This window comes from Artibeus jamaicensis, unplaced genomic scaffold (genome assembly GCF_021234435.1).
Source record: "Artibeus jamaicensis isolate MK-2021 breed Jamaican fruit bat unplaced genomic scaffold, CSHL_Jam_final contig_1832, whole genome shotgun sequence".
Classification (NCBI taxonomy): domain Eukaryota; kingdom Metazoa; phylum Chordata; class Mammalia; order Chiroptera; family Phyllostomidae; genus Artibeus; species Artibeus jamaicensis.
In genome coordinates, this window is record NW_026521362.1 from 5,173,711 (window position 1) to 5,187,429 (window position 13,719).

The following is a 13,719-nucleotide window of genomic DNA, read 5'->3' on the forward strand; positions in this document are numbered from 1 at the left end:
ATGTAGGAGAATGAACTAGATAAACCACACTGCTCAGAAGGAACCCCTGAGTGATTAGTTTAGTGCAGCAGTTATCAGACGTGCACCGAGGCATTCTGCACCTGGGGCGTGTGACGAGGGCCTTGCGCTTGGGGTCAGTGGTCCATGCTGTGACTTGATCAGCATTTGACGTTTCTCTCATTGCAGCGACCAAGAACTTGAAAGGAAATGTGTACCACTAAAGCATTGATTAGGATCACTGCTTTAGAATCATACAATGATTGATTGTAGCCAAGTTATTTCAAAGGTTTATTGCACTTTGCCCTAGAAAATAGGCAGGGCAGAGTATCAGACCCAACTTCAAGTGAATAAACTAAATTTCATTGTAACTTTTCTCTCTAAAGTACTTTTATTAAAAAAATACATATATTAAATGCTGTTAAGATGATAGTCATCTGAAGCACACGAGAAATGCCTAGAGCAGAATAGTTGTTGACTGAACGAACGGTCCCTCAGTTATTAAAATGCTGTGGGAGGCTGCCCCGAGGTCAAGGCGTTGCACCGGACAGCCCGGAACTCGGAGCCGGAGGAACTGCAGCTCACTGCAGTCACTCCTGCCCGGCCGTGTGCCCGAAGCCACCTCTCTTGTCATCTGCACAGCTCCACTAATAAGACAGACTGTGGAAACAGCTGGTTTGTCCTGCCACGTGACGTGCAGAGTAGCACGGAGGTTCCAGCACGGCGCGACCTCCCACGTGGGTTCAAAGCCTGGATCCGTGAGTAACAAGCTTTGAGCTTGGGGCGATCACTTCGCTTTCCTGTGCCTGGGTCTATTTCTGTTCAGTTATTTTTCTTTTGACGATGGGTCACATTTTCCTGTTTACTTAAGTAATTAAAGACCTGATTAAGGTGACATAAAACACAAATTATTTTGATAAAGCAGAATCTTTGCTTTCTTGACAGAAAAATTTCGTAATACTGAGAGCAGACCAATCATCCCCGAAAACTTGTGCTTATGAAAGAATATTAGGTTTAGTACAATATTGATATTGAAGCTTATTTTTTAAAAAAACCCTTGTAACAAAGTTATTCAGTTTTATCCAGTTTTATCTCACATAAAATTTCTTTCCAAGGTAACTTTTTATGAATCTTTCCTCAGAAATGCATTTCCATACCTTATATCTTCTTTCCTGAAAGTACATATTATTTCCTTCCATATTAATTAAAAGTCTTAACCCTAAAAACCTTAATTTCTAATGACAACTGAAAGGTAAGTAACTAGCATTCTTTAGATTGAAAAATTTATGAGTACATTTCATAACCTCTGGAACTAGAAGCTCTTGATATATATGTATATGTGTATTATGTGTGTGTATGTATGTGTGTGTGTGTGTATATATATATATATATATTTTTTTTTTAAACAGACTTAACCACTTTATTTTCCTGAGGTAGAGTTATGTGGTGGCCGAGCTGGAGCCCAGGTCCTCTGCATGGAGACTCTGGGGCAGCCTTTGCCAGGTGATCAGTGAGCTCCTGTAGGGGGGGCTTGGTGAACACAGTCTCTTCCCAGAGATGGGAGTGAGAGAGCCGTGGTAGGTCTTGGAGGTGACATCAAAGGTGGCCTTGGCGAAGGTGACTATGGCTCAGTTCTGCCCCTGGCCGAGCTGTGGCAGTTGTCACTACTGGCTGTCATCAGCACCCTCTCGCACACAGGGGCCGAAACAGTGCCTGTGCCCCTGGGTGTGGAAAGAGTGCACCAGCACAGAGCCGTAGCGGCCAGTCACCTGGCAAGGGACGGCATGGGACTTGTTGATGTTGTCCCCCCAGTAGCCTTGCCACATGGGGATGACAGAAAGCTTGACCAGAGTGACAACCTGAGAGATGGCAGAGACTACTTCTCTGGAGCGGTTAACACTCAGACTGACTTGCCCGTTGTAGTCGTCAGTGGTGGCAAGTGCCTTGAATGTCTTCCGGCCAGGGTCAGTCTGCTTTTGCGGCAGCGTAATCTTTAAATCCTGGCCTGGAGGGATGCCCCAGGGAAAAGTCAGTGGTCTCAGATTCCTTAATGGGCATGGAGAAGAAAAGAGCTCTCCTCCGGGGGCTTAATCTTCATGTCCCTGCTCAGGGGTCCCACTTGGTGACTGGGATCCACTCCTCATTCTAGGCCTGCTGTTGGCCTCACCTCTGTGAGCTCCACAGCTTCACCCCAGCTGATCCTGTTCTCAACCTTGGCCTTGGATACTGCTCTCCAATCCACTGAGGCCATGGCCTCCCGCTCGAGGGCTCATCCTCCTGCCAGCATCATCTGCCACGTGGTGATTCCTCAGAGAAGAAATACTGGCAGGCAGGCCATAGTGTTTAGAAACATATGCTTTCTTAATAAAGCACAAAACATACTGCAAATCCAAGTTTATCTTTTAGTTTCCCTGTAATGAGTCAAAAAACATAGATAAACTTCTTTAACAATTAATGTTTCAGTATTTTATCTTATTTAAAAATGATCTAGATATTCTATTACTTTGATTTGACTTACCATTTAATTTAACTTGTCAAAACTCTAAGGTTTCAAGTTACCAAAAGATTTTGGGAAACTAAATAGACATACCATAAGACGTAAATAACGCTGAAAAGTTCACCTAAAGACTTATTCCATCTATATCTATTTATTTTACTTGTTCTCAATAATTACGTTTGGGTTACTTATAAAAATTCCATCATCCTAAGTTGTTTTTCTTGCTGACAAGTTCTGCAACCAAGATAGCATGAACTTATTTGACTAACAAGCCCAAGTAGAATAAAACTATTATACTTAAGTCTAGTAACTCCAAAGACATGCCTAGTTAACCAAACCAAACTCAAATTAGCTTCAAGATCAAATATTTTCTCAAAACACATGATTCTGAAAAGCACTTGGGTTCCTTTCTATTATATTTTTGAGAATTTTTATATAACTGCTTAATTCCTTTAAACCAATTCAACACAGCATTTTATAAACCAATTCTAGCAATATCCTTCAGAGGAAAAAAAAATATATATATATATATATATATATATATATATATATATATATATATATATATGCAGATGCAACCAGAGAGCTGATGTCTTCAATTTAAAATTTCAGCATTGATCCCTGGCTGATGTAGCTCAGTGGATTTAGTGCTGGCATGCAAACCAAAGGGTTCAATTCCCAGTCAGGGCACATGCCTGGGTTACGAGACAGGTCTTCAGTTGGGGGTGTGCGAGAGGCAACTGATTGATGCACCTCTTGCATATCAATATTTCTCTCCCTCTTACTCCCTCTCTTCCCCTCTCTAGAAATAAACAAAATCTTTAAAAACAAAAAAAGTAAAATAAAATTTTGTCATTGAGACAGGTATGGTAAGGTTTAAAAAAACCCCTACCAACTCATTAATAGTTGGACTAAGTTAAGTTTATTCACTCACTTGGCTAAGCCTATTTCTTATTAATACTTGTGGTAAAGACAATTAAGATTTGTATTGTTCCTTGGTGAGGGGCCTTGGAGCCAAAGCGTCAGTTTGTGCTTTAAACAACTCTTCTTTCCAATTTTTTTCTTCAGCCTTGGGAATTGAGGATGGTAAAGATAAGTGGAATTCTGAACTACTTCTAGAGTTGCATTTCTGGTTTTGAAAAGATTTTTAAGATAAGGGCAGCTGGTCTCACTTCCCCCAAATTAGGTTGTAATTTAAGTGACACCACAGGTTGATCTACTCATCCAACCGCATCATTCCTAACTTCCCTCTTCCCCTCTGGGCACATAGTTTTATCTTACTTTAGGGGAGAAGGCCTTAACAACATTCCTTTCAGGCTCTGAATCTTTAGCTTCCAACTTCACCAATTTTCTAACCCCTAAGTTATCAAATCCTTTCAGATGCCGTGTCGTGTTTCAGGTAGGAGGAACAGTAAAAGACTTTAGAACACCTGCTCAGGTGGCCAGAGTTTCTTTCAGACTCCTTTTAGGATGTGTTTTTTGAAGTCATTTTGTTTTTGAGATGTTTCTGAATATCAAAGAATGAATTCCATTGTCTTCAGAGAGGTTTGGAATTCTCTCTTTAAGGGAGGCCCCTTGAGGTGGATTTAAAGTTTTCCCTTCATGGCCATTAGAATTTTAAATTATTTTGGCTACATTGGTCCATTTTATTAAAAAAGGCACAATAGGAGGGACCAAAATGTTTGTATATACAGCTAGCTGGATTCTGTGGGAAGGAAGTTTTGACTTTTCTTTAATCCTAACCCGAGGACATTCTTTTATTGCTCTTTAGAGAGAGGAAGGGAGAGAGAGAAACATCAGTGCAAGAGAGGAACATCAGTCAGTTGCCTCTGGTAGGTACCGGGGATCCGAACCCACAACCTATATGCCCTGGCATCAGAATCAAACCTGAAACCTTTCTTTTAGAGGACAGTGGTCCAATCAATGAAGCAACACTGGCCAGGGCTTTAGGGAACTTTTTAGAAGTTTCCATGTTGAAGAAAAATGTCCCCGAAAGCTGTCATGGCCAGACAAAAGGACAAAAGAGATGTTGTCTATCTTTGAATCTTTCAGTTTCTTAGAGGCCTCTAAATACCAATTGAAAAATGCTTCTCTTCATTTCACTTGTTTAACATTTCTAAGATTCTCTAATTGTGCCTATAAACATACTAATTTCAGAATCCAGAGGGGCCACTGTAACTCCAAATTGTCCTTTGTATCAGAGTACACCTAGACAAATACTGAGCAGAAGGTGGACCATAAATCCAGCTGGCATTCCAGAACAGGATTATCCATTTGTAATAATTAAAAATAGGGCACCCAGTATTGGAGGACCCAAGAATAAAGGTCTGGACCTCAGCCAAGGCAGAGAAGTTCAAAACCGAGAGGATTCATAACTGGAATCCCAGAGCTGTTGGGGACGACAGAGCACAGTGGGCATGAGCAGTGACCTTGCTCAAACCCAGTGGTGGCACTGGAACTGCAGTGGAACATTCTTCAGATCCCATGATGCTGACACCATATATGTCAAAGAAACTCAAAAAGACTCTGGGAGGCTTTGCTAGGAATAAATTATTATGATTTATTCAAGGGTCTTCGAGGTTGCAACAAAAAACACAATTGGGCATGTTGTTGAAGAAACAGGGTATGTTGAAGAAAAAAGAAAAGCTGAGGGTTCTTGTAGTAGAAAGTACATTCTTTTTTTTTTAAGATTTTATTTAATCATTTTTATAGGGGAGAAGGAAAAGAGAGAGGAAAACATCAATATGTGGTTGCTTCTCGAGCACCTCCTACTGGGGACCTGGACCGCTACAGAGGCATGTGCCCTGACTAGGAATTGAACCAGTGACACTTTGCTTTGTAGGTGGACACTCAACCCACTGAGCCACACCAGCCAGGGTTAGAAAGTACATTCTTAAGAAGAATCAATCCTGCATTCTTTTTTTGTTTAAATTTTTATTAAATTTATTGGAGTGATATTGGCTCATCAAATCATATAGCTTTTAAGTGTACAATTCTATAACACGTCATCTGTATGTTGCACTGTGTGTTCACCACCCAAAGTGAAGTCTCCTTCCATCACCATATATCTGACCTCGCTTACCCTTTTCACCCTCCCCTAGCTCCCTCCCCTCTGGTAACCACCACACTGCTGTCTCTGTCTGTGAGCTCTTGTTTGTCGTGTTTGTTCATTTGCTGCACTCAATTTTACATCCCACATACATGTGAAATCATATGCTTCTCAACTTTTTCCACCTAACTTACTTTACTTAGCATGACATTCTCAAGGTCCATCCATGCTGTTGCAAATGACAGCATTTTATCTTTTCTGATAACTGAGTAGTATTTCATGGTGTGTGTGTGTGTGTGTGTGTGTGTGTGTGTGTGTACCACAGCTTTATCCAGTGATTTATTGGAGGACACTCTGGTTGTTTCATGTCTTGGCCACTGTGAATAGTGCTGCAATGAACATAGGGATACATATATTTTTATGAATAAATGTTTTCAAAATTTGGGGGTAGATACCCAGAAGGTGGACTGCTGGATCATATGGTAGTTCTATTCTCAATTTTTTTTGAGGAACCTCCGTACTGTTTTCCATAGTGGCTGTACCAGTTTACATTCCCACCTCTTTGAAGTCATTTTGTTTTTGAGATGCTTCTGAATTCCCTCCAGCATTGAGTCTGATGTTCTTAGACTCTGACATGGTCTGAGATGTTAATTGTCTAGATGACCAGTGGTCTGGGTAGTGGGTATCAGGTGGTCTGGAGATGTGAACATTCTTTTCTTAGTCCCTCAGGGGCAATCAAAGGACTGTCTGGAGGTCTGATGTCCATCCAGGTTGCCAGGATGATAGTGTGTGACTAAGAAAGGTGAAGTATTAAGATGTAGTTTATTGTAGATTTTTAAAATTTTCATTCAGGTCACTTCTACAGGGGCCCAGTTGTTGCCGGACTCAGTAGTGGTGGCTTTATTATAAATATGGAGGCTGTGGGCCCTGAGACTAGGGAACAGTCTGCTGGGCTGGAGGCTCCAGGGTCTCCCGATGCCCAACTTCTCCTGGTTAAAGGTAGACTTCTCCTAGTTACTGTTGCTGCTGCAGGAATGCTGGCTGGACTTGTTACAATATTATTTTTGCCTGAAAAGAGAAGCCCTGAATGGTTCAATAAGGGGAGTATGGCCACCGCTGCCCTACCAGACAGCGGGTCTTCCCTGGCCTTATGTGCCCTGGGCCGGGGCTCACTGTGTGGGCGGTGAGGGGTTGGTATGATCAACTTCCTGAAAGCTTTAAGAGTTCACAGTTTGTGGATCATGGTCATAACAGGCATAAAGGCAATGGCATCCTTTCCAAGTACAAGGTTCTCAAGCTGGATACAATGTACAACAAGATCTCCACTTCTGCATATGCAGGGAATTCTTGCAGTGAGCCATTGGGAGGCAATGCACAGGCCCCTTACTTGTCTGGCTTGTTACATTTCAGAAAACTTAACCTTATTTTTACCTGTACTTAATTAAAGCATTTTAATTGGTATATATACTAAAAATAGAAAATCTGGGTTGGCCAATTATACACATTAAATATTAAAGAGAATTTGTGTTTGTAAAACTTAAACTCAAGGAGTACCATCAAAATCAACAGGGAGACAGTGGCCAGACATGATGCACAAGATCAAATGGATTTAGCTGACATCTTCAGAGCATTTCACCCCCAAGCAGGAGAATATATATTGTTTTCTGTGCATATGAAACATTTTCTAAAATAGACCACATGTTAGGACACAAAACAAGTCTCAATAAATTTAAGAAAACAAATTATTTCAAGTATCTTCTCTGACCACATGCTATGAAACTAGAAATTAATCACAAGAAGAAAATGGAAAAATACACAATGACATGGAAGCTAAATAACATGTTATTAAACAATGAATGGGTCAACAATGAGATCAAGGAAGAAATCGAAAGATACCTTGAAACAAATAAAAATGAGAACACAACAATCCAAAATCCTTGGGGCACAGCAAAAGCAGTCCCAAGAGGGATAGTCATAGCATTACAGGCCTATCTCAAGAAACGCCACTGTGAAGCACAATATGGAGATACCTCAAAAATTAAACATGGAACTGCCTTGTGACCCAGCAATTCCACCTCTGGGAGTTTATCCAAAGAAACCCAAAACACCACTTCAAAAGAATATGAGCAATCCTATGTTCATTGCACTGTTATTTACAATAGTGAAGATTTGGAAGCAGCCCAAGTATCCATCGGTAGATGAGTGGATAAAACAACTATGGGCATTTACACAACGGAATACTACTTAGCCATAAAAAAAAAAAGGAGAAAATTTTACCCTTTGCAACAGGACAGCATAGATGGACTTGGAGAACTTTATGCTAAATAAGCCAGTCAGAGAAAGACAAATACCATATGATCTCACTCATATGTGGAATCTAATAAACAAACTAACAAGGAAAACAGACTCAGAGAGAGAGAGAGCAGGATGAGAGTTCTGGGAGGGGATTGGGGGTGGAGGATCAAGTAAGAAAGAAAAGGGCCTCACGAACTCGGACAACAGTGTGGTGATTGCTGGGGAGAGAGGGGTGGCTGGAGGTGGAAGAGGGTTTAAGGGGGATAAATGGTGATGGAAAGAATACAATAAAATTTTTTTAAAGAAGTACACTTATACCTTGGTACTTGTAATCATCAGACCTTGCCAAACCTGGTACTTGTCACATTTTGATGAAAAAAAAAAATGTTTCAGCACTCAGCACTTGCTAGAACTTGTATGAGTCATGACACAACCCTGAAAGAGAAAATGCTTCATCACTCGGTACTCATTGTTTTTGGTGTTTGTCAGAAGTTTCAGAACAAATTCACCATGAATGCCAAGTACCCCCGTACTTTATAGAGGCTGCTGTGAGACCTTACAAGGTGGGACTGCCTTGCGCAGCCTTAGTACCATGCTGAGGGACTGGCTGTCCATTGGCTTATGGCCTTGCACCGAAGCCGTAGCAGGCTGAGGAGGTGGCAGAGCATCACAAGCTTCCTTCCTTTGCACTTCAAACCTTGCCCGCTGCATTCCTCCATTCTCTTCCCCCAGCTTTTGAGTGACTGGCCGTGAGCTGGACTGTGGGAGTCCTGTGGGTTATCTGAAGAGTGGGCACTGGGAGAGCAAATTTTCTGAGTCTAGGGTTGGCACCGTGTCCCCACCAGCTAGCCTGCATTCCACTCAGGGGCCCTTGGCCCATTACTCCTGTGTCCAGGATGGAAACTGGCAACTGTCCAGGTTGGCATGAGCTTATGAAGAATTTAACTTCAGAGGAAGCCATTCATCACAATAAGATCTCCACCATAGGAACTGGATGAGTTGGCATGGCTTTGCCATCAGCAAACTGCTTCAAGGCTTGTGTGATGAGCTTACCTTGCTGGACCCTATGGAATCCGGCAAACTGAGGGGCCAAACAATGGATCTTCCACCTGGCAGGTCTTGGATGAAAATGCCAAATATCACTGCCAGCGAAGAATACCTCTCACTGCAAACTCCAACCTAGTGATTATTACAGCAGGTGCATGCCAGGAAAAGGGAGACACCCACCTTAATTTAGTCTGATGAAATGTAGTTGTATTTAAATCCATGATTTCTAATAATATTCAGTACAGTCCTCACTGCAAGATGATTGTCATTTCTAATCCCGTGTATATTTTAACTTACATAGCCTGCAAGTTAAGTGAAATTCTCCCCCAAAACATGTCATTGGAGGTGGTTGTAATCTGGACACTGCCCCTATTCCTTTCTTGATTGGGCAAAAGCTTGGTATCGCAGTCTGAAAGCTGTTGTGGGGGCATCCTTGTAAAGCGCGAAGACTCTCACGTCCCTGTGTGGAGTCTCTCTGAAGGGTCTGAATTCAGACATAGGAACCGATAAAGACCCTGAGCAGCAGGAAAGTATCCACAAAGATGTGATTGCCAGCACCTCTGAGGTTATCAGAGGGAAAAGTTATACTTCTGGGCCATTGGCCATTCTCTGGCTGATTCAGTGGAAAGTATTTTGCAGAGTTTTAGGGGAGTGCATCCAGTTTCCATCATAATTAAGGGTCTCTCTGGAATGAATGAAGTATCCGTCAAGGCTCCTCGTATACTAGGAGAGAATGTTATTACCTTATAAAGGTCACCCTGATCCCCGAGGAAGAGTATAGAAACACGTTGGCAGATTCAGAGGGCTGTCAAGTTTTAAAGATGTTAAAATTACCATTCTGAAGTTATTGAAGAAGGGAGCGTAGTTATGGGCTGTATATTTCAAAATTTTGAATGAACTTAGATTCCTAAAAATTGGAAACAGGAAGGAGTAGACTCCCCTGTTTATTTAGCTTCTCAACTCTTTTATTTAGCATCGAGTTATTTTTTCCTTCTACAATTTTTAAGTGACTGCACCAAAGGTGTTTTGGTAGCACTCATGGACCAGTACTTATCTTGCATTTATATGTAGTTGCCATTTGGTCCGAAAGACTGTGGCTTGTAGATGATTTTTGTGTTGCAGACATTGATTCTTTTCAGTAAGTACATGTTGATTCTTTCATTTTGGCTGACTTAGGTACCATTTCATTTATTTATATATATATATTTTAAATCTGTAACTTTTTCTACAATGTGAAAATAAATGTGCAGAAGTACTTTCTAAAAAAAATTAAATTTCACTTCTTGCAGAAGGGGGACAAAAACTGGTCAAAATGCCTCTTACAGCCCCTCCCCACTTCTTTCTCTTCCTTTTGACCAGCCTTAAAGAGAATAGAAGGGGATGGAGGGAGCTTTGAGGGTTTCTTCATGTAAGTGAAGTACATAACCTCCATTTTCCCCCATTTTTTCCAACAAGAGTAGAGACTAATTATCATAGTCGTCAAGTGACCTAGAATCAAAGACAGACCTCAGACAAAGACAGATCCTCTGCTTTTACATATGTGAAAATTGAGGCCTAAAGAGGTTTAAATGACTTGGCCAGTTAAAAAAAAATTCATACTCTGCCCAGCAAAGCTATCACTTCAAATGCAAGGACATACAAATTGCTTCCCAGGCAAGAAATAGCTAAAGGAGTTCATCATCACCAAACCAGTATTACATGAAATGTTAAAGGGTCAAGAAGGAGGAGGAGAAAGAGAAGGAGAAAGAAGATACAAATATGAACAATAAAATAGCAATAAATACACATCTATCAACCATTAAATCTAAAAAAATGGACAAGCAGAAGAACAGAAACAGACTCACACACACAGAGAACATTTTGATAGTTGCCAGATGGTAGAGGAGTTAGGGGGTTGGGTGAAAAAGAGGAAGGTATTAAAAAATACATATTGCTGACTTCCACCAAAATGGAGGCGTAGGTGTCGCTCCAACTTTGCGTCCTCGCAGAACCAAATCTAAAAATAACAAAGTTTTAACAATAAATGCAACCAAACCACACAGAAAATCGAATACAGAGTCCGAAAACAATAAACCACTCAACTAAACTGGTGAGAGGGGCGAAGCCAGCAGTGGAGCGGGTCAGGCAAAAAAGATCCCCCAACCCGGGCGGTGCACAGGCAGCCAAGGGCCCGGATCCCAGGCGCGGGCTAGCTATGGGCGGACACAAGGAAGAGGCACAGCTGGTGGCTGGCTGGCTGCGGTCGCACATTTGTGCGCAGATAAACCAGTGCAAAGGGAGCATTGAGTGAGACAGATCGCGCAGGCCCCGGCAGCTGGCACAGGGCGGTGGGCTCGCACATTTGCGCTCGGATAAGCAGGTGGGGGTGAGCGGTGAGGCGGACTGGAGAGGACCGCCATTGCTTCCTCTCTGACCCTGCCCCCACATACAGCGTCAAAAACTAGCGACTTGGGTGGCCTTGCCCCGGTGAACACCTAAGGCTCCGCTCCTCATACGTAACAGGCCCAAACAGATCAAAACATGGCTTAAGAACAACTCAGAGCCCCAGAGCCAATAAATCTAAGCGACCAAGAAATAGTCAAACTTTCAGATGCATAGTTCAAAACACTGGTGATCAGGATGCTCACAGAACTGGTTGATTTTAGTCACAAATTAGAGGAACATATGAAAGCTAAACTAATTGAAATGAATGATAATGCACAGGAAACCAATAGTGATGAGAAGGAAACTGGGACTTTAATCAAGGGAGTGGACCAGAAGGAAGGAAAAAATGACCAAACAGAAAAATATGAAGAAACAAGAATTCAAAAAAATGAGGAGAGGCTTAGGAACTGCCAGGACATCTTTAAACACTCCAACATCCAAATTATAGGGGTACCAGAAGGGGAAGAGGAACAGTTATGTGTGGAAACCTTATTTGAACAAATAATAAAGGAGAACTTCCCCATTCTGGCAAAGGAAATAGACTTCCAGGAAATCCAGGAAGCTCAGAGAGTCCCAAAGAAGGTAGACTTAAGAAGGAACACACCAAGGCACATCATAATTACATTAGCCAACATTAAAATGAAGGAGAGAATCCTAGAAGCAGCAAGAGATAAGGGGACGGTCACCTACAAAGGAGTTCCCATCAGACTGTCAGTGGATTTCTCAAAAGAGACCTTCCAGGCAAGAAGGGGCTGGAAAGAGGTATTCCAAGTCATGAAAACCAAAGACCTACAACCAAGATTGCTCTCTCCAGCAAAGTTTTCATTTAGAATGGAAGGACAGATAAAGTGCTTCTCAGATAAGATCAAATTCAAGGAGTTCATCATCACCAAGCCCTTATTATATGAAATGTTAAAGGGAATTACCTAAGAAAATGAAGATAAAAAAGATGAACAGTGAAAGGACAGCAAATTCACAGTTATTAACAACCACACCTAAAACAAAAGCAAATTAAGAAGACAGCTAGATCAGGAGTGAACCATAGAAATGAAGATCACATGGAGGGTTAGCAACAGGGGAGTGGGAGGAGGAGAAGGGGGAGAAGGTACAGAAAATAAGTAGCATAGACGGTAGGTAGAAAATAGATGGGGGAGGGTAAGAATAGTAGGGGAAATATAGAATCTAAAGAACTTGAGACACGTGTTCATGAACTAAAGAGGGGGAATGGTGAGGGAGGGGTATGCAGGGTGGAGGGGAATGGAGGGGGGAATAGAACAAATGTAATAGCACAATCAATAAAATAAAAAATAAAAATAAATAAATTTGGAAAAAATAAATACTGTTTGGAAAAAATAGAAAATAAAAATACATATTGGTAATAACAAAATAGTCAAGGGGATGTAAAATACAGCATAGAGATTAAAGTCAATATATTCTAATAACTAATGTATGGTATCAGATGGGTATGAGATTTATTGGGATGATCACTTATTAAGTGATAGAATGTCAAATCATTGGGGTGTACACCTGAAACTAATATAATATTGTACTTCAACTGCAATTGAAAAATAAAAATTAAAAAACAACACATAGAACAAGAACTCTGATGCCAAGTTACCTATTGATTCACTTACATTCTAGTTTTAAAGTAGTATCTCACAGTAGCGGGTTGATTAAATACAGTGCAAGACTTGTATAGCACAGGACACGGTTGTTTAAGGCGTACAGGTAAGAAGACTGGAAAAGCAGAGAGAACATTTGATCAGCTTTTTAACCAGCTTGGAATAATGGAAACTACAGCTGGAAAGGACAGCTGGGGTTATATTGCAGAGTGCAAGTATTTAAAGTGTTTGGACTCCTGGCCAACAGCTTTAGTGCCAATAATGATTTTTAAACATGGTTGTGACTTGATTGAAATTGTTGTTTAGGGGAAGACTGTCATGAAAATGGGAAATTGGAGAGGGAAGAGCCTCAGGTTCAAAAAAGACAACTGCCTAGGTAAGGCTACCAACTGGGTGTGGGGGCAGAGGTTTGGGGAAAATACGAAGCTCCTCTAAAAGTTCCTGCTGGAGCTCTATGTCTTTGAGATCTAGGACGCGGGACTTTTGGTGTAGGGAGCGTGAAGCGTTGGGGATGGGAACTGGGCACTCAGTAACATGTTTACATTATGGTTCTGCGGAGAAAAACAAAATTCGGGGTAGGGGCGGCGGGTGGAAAAGCCACAGCACGCAGTGAAGACCATGTGCTCCAAACCCGCAGCCCGCATTGCCAGGATCCTAGAGCTCAGTCCCGCCGCCTACAGGTCGTCTAGTGAAGTAAGGGCCAGCTGTGCGCCCTTTCCCCAGGCCCCGCCCCTCCGGCCACGCGCCTGCGCTTTCCCGTCCCACCCCCACCCCCTTCCCCCGCCCGC

The 13,719-nt window shown here is 41.8% G+C and overlaps 2 pseudogenes; one reads left to right on the forward strand and one right to left on the reverse strand.

The window, feature by feature from the left end:
* Positions 1–1,417: 1,417 nt before the first annotated feature.
* LOC119038767 (40S ribosomal protein S2-like) lies at positions 1,418–8,549 on the reverse strand (annotated as a pseudogene).
* A 185-nt stretch (positions 8,550–8,734) lies between these two features.
* Positions 8,735–9,635, forward strand: LOC119038766 (L-lactate dehydrogenase A-like 6B; annotated as a pseudogene).
* Positions 9,636–13,719: the final 4,084 nt, after the last annotated feature.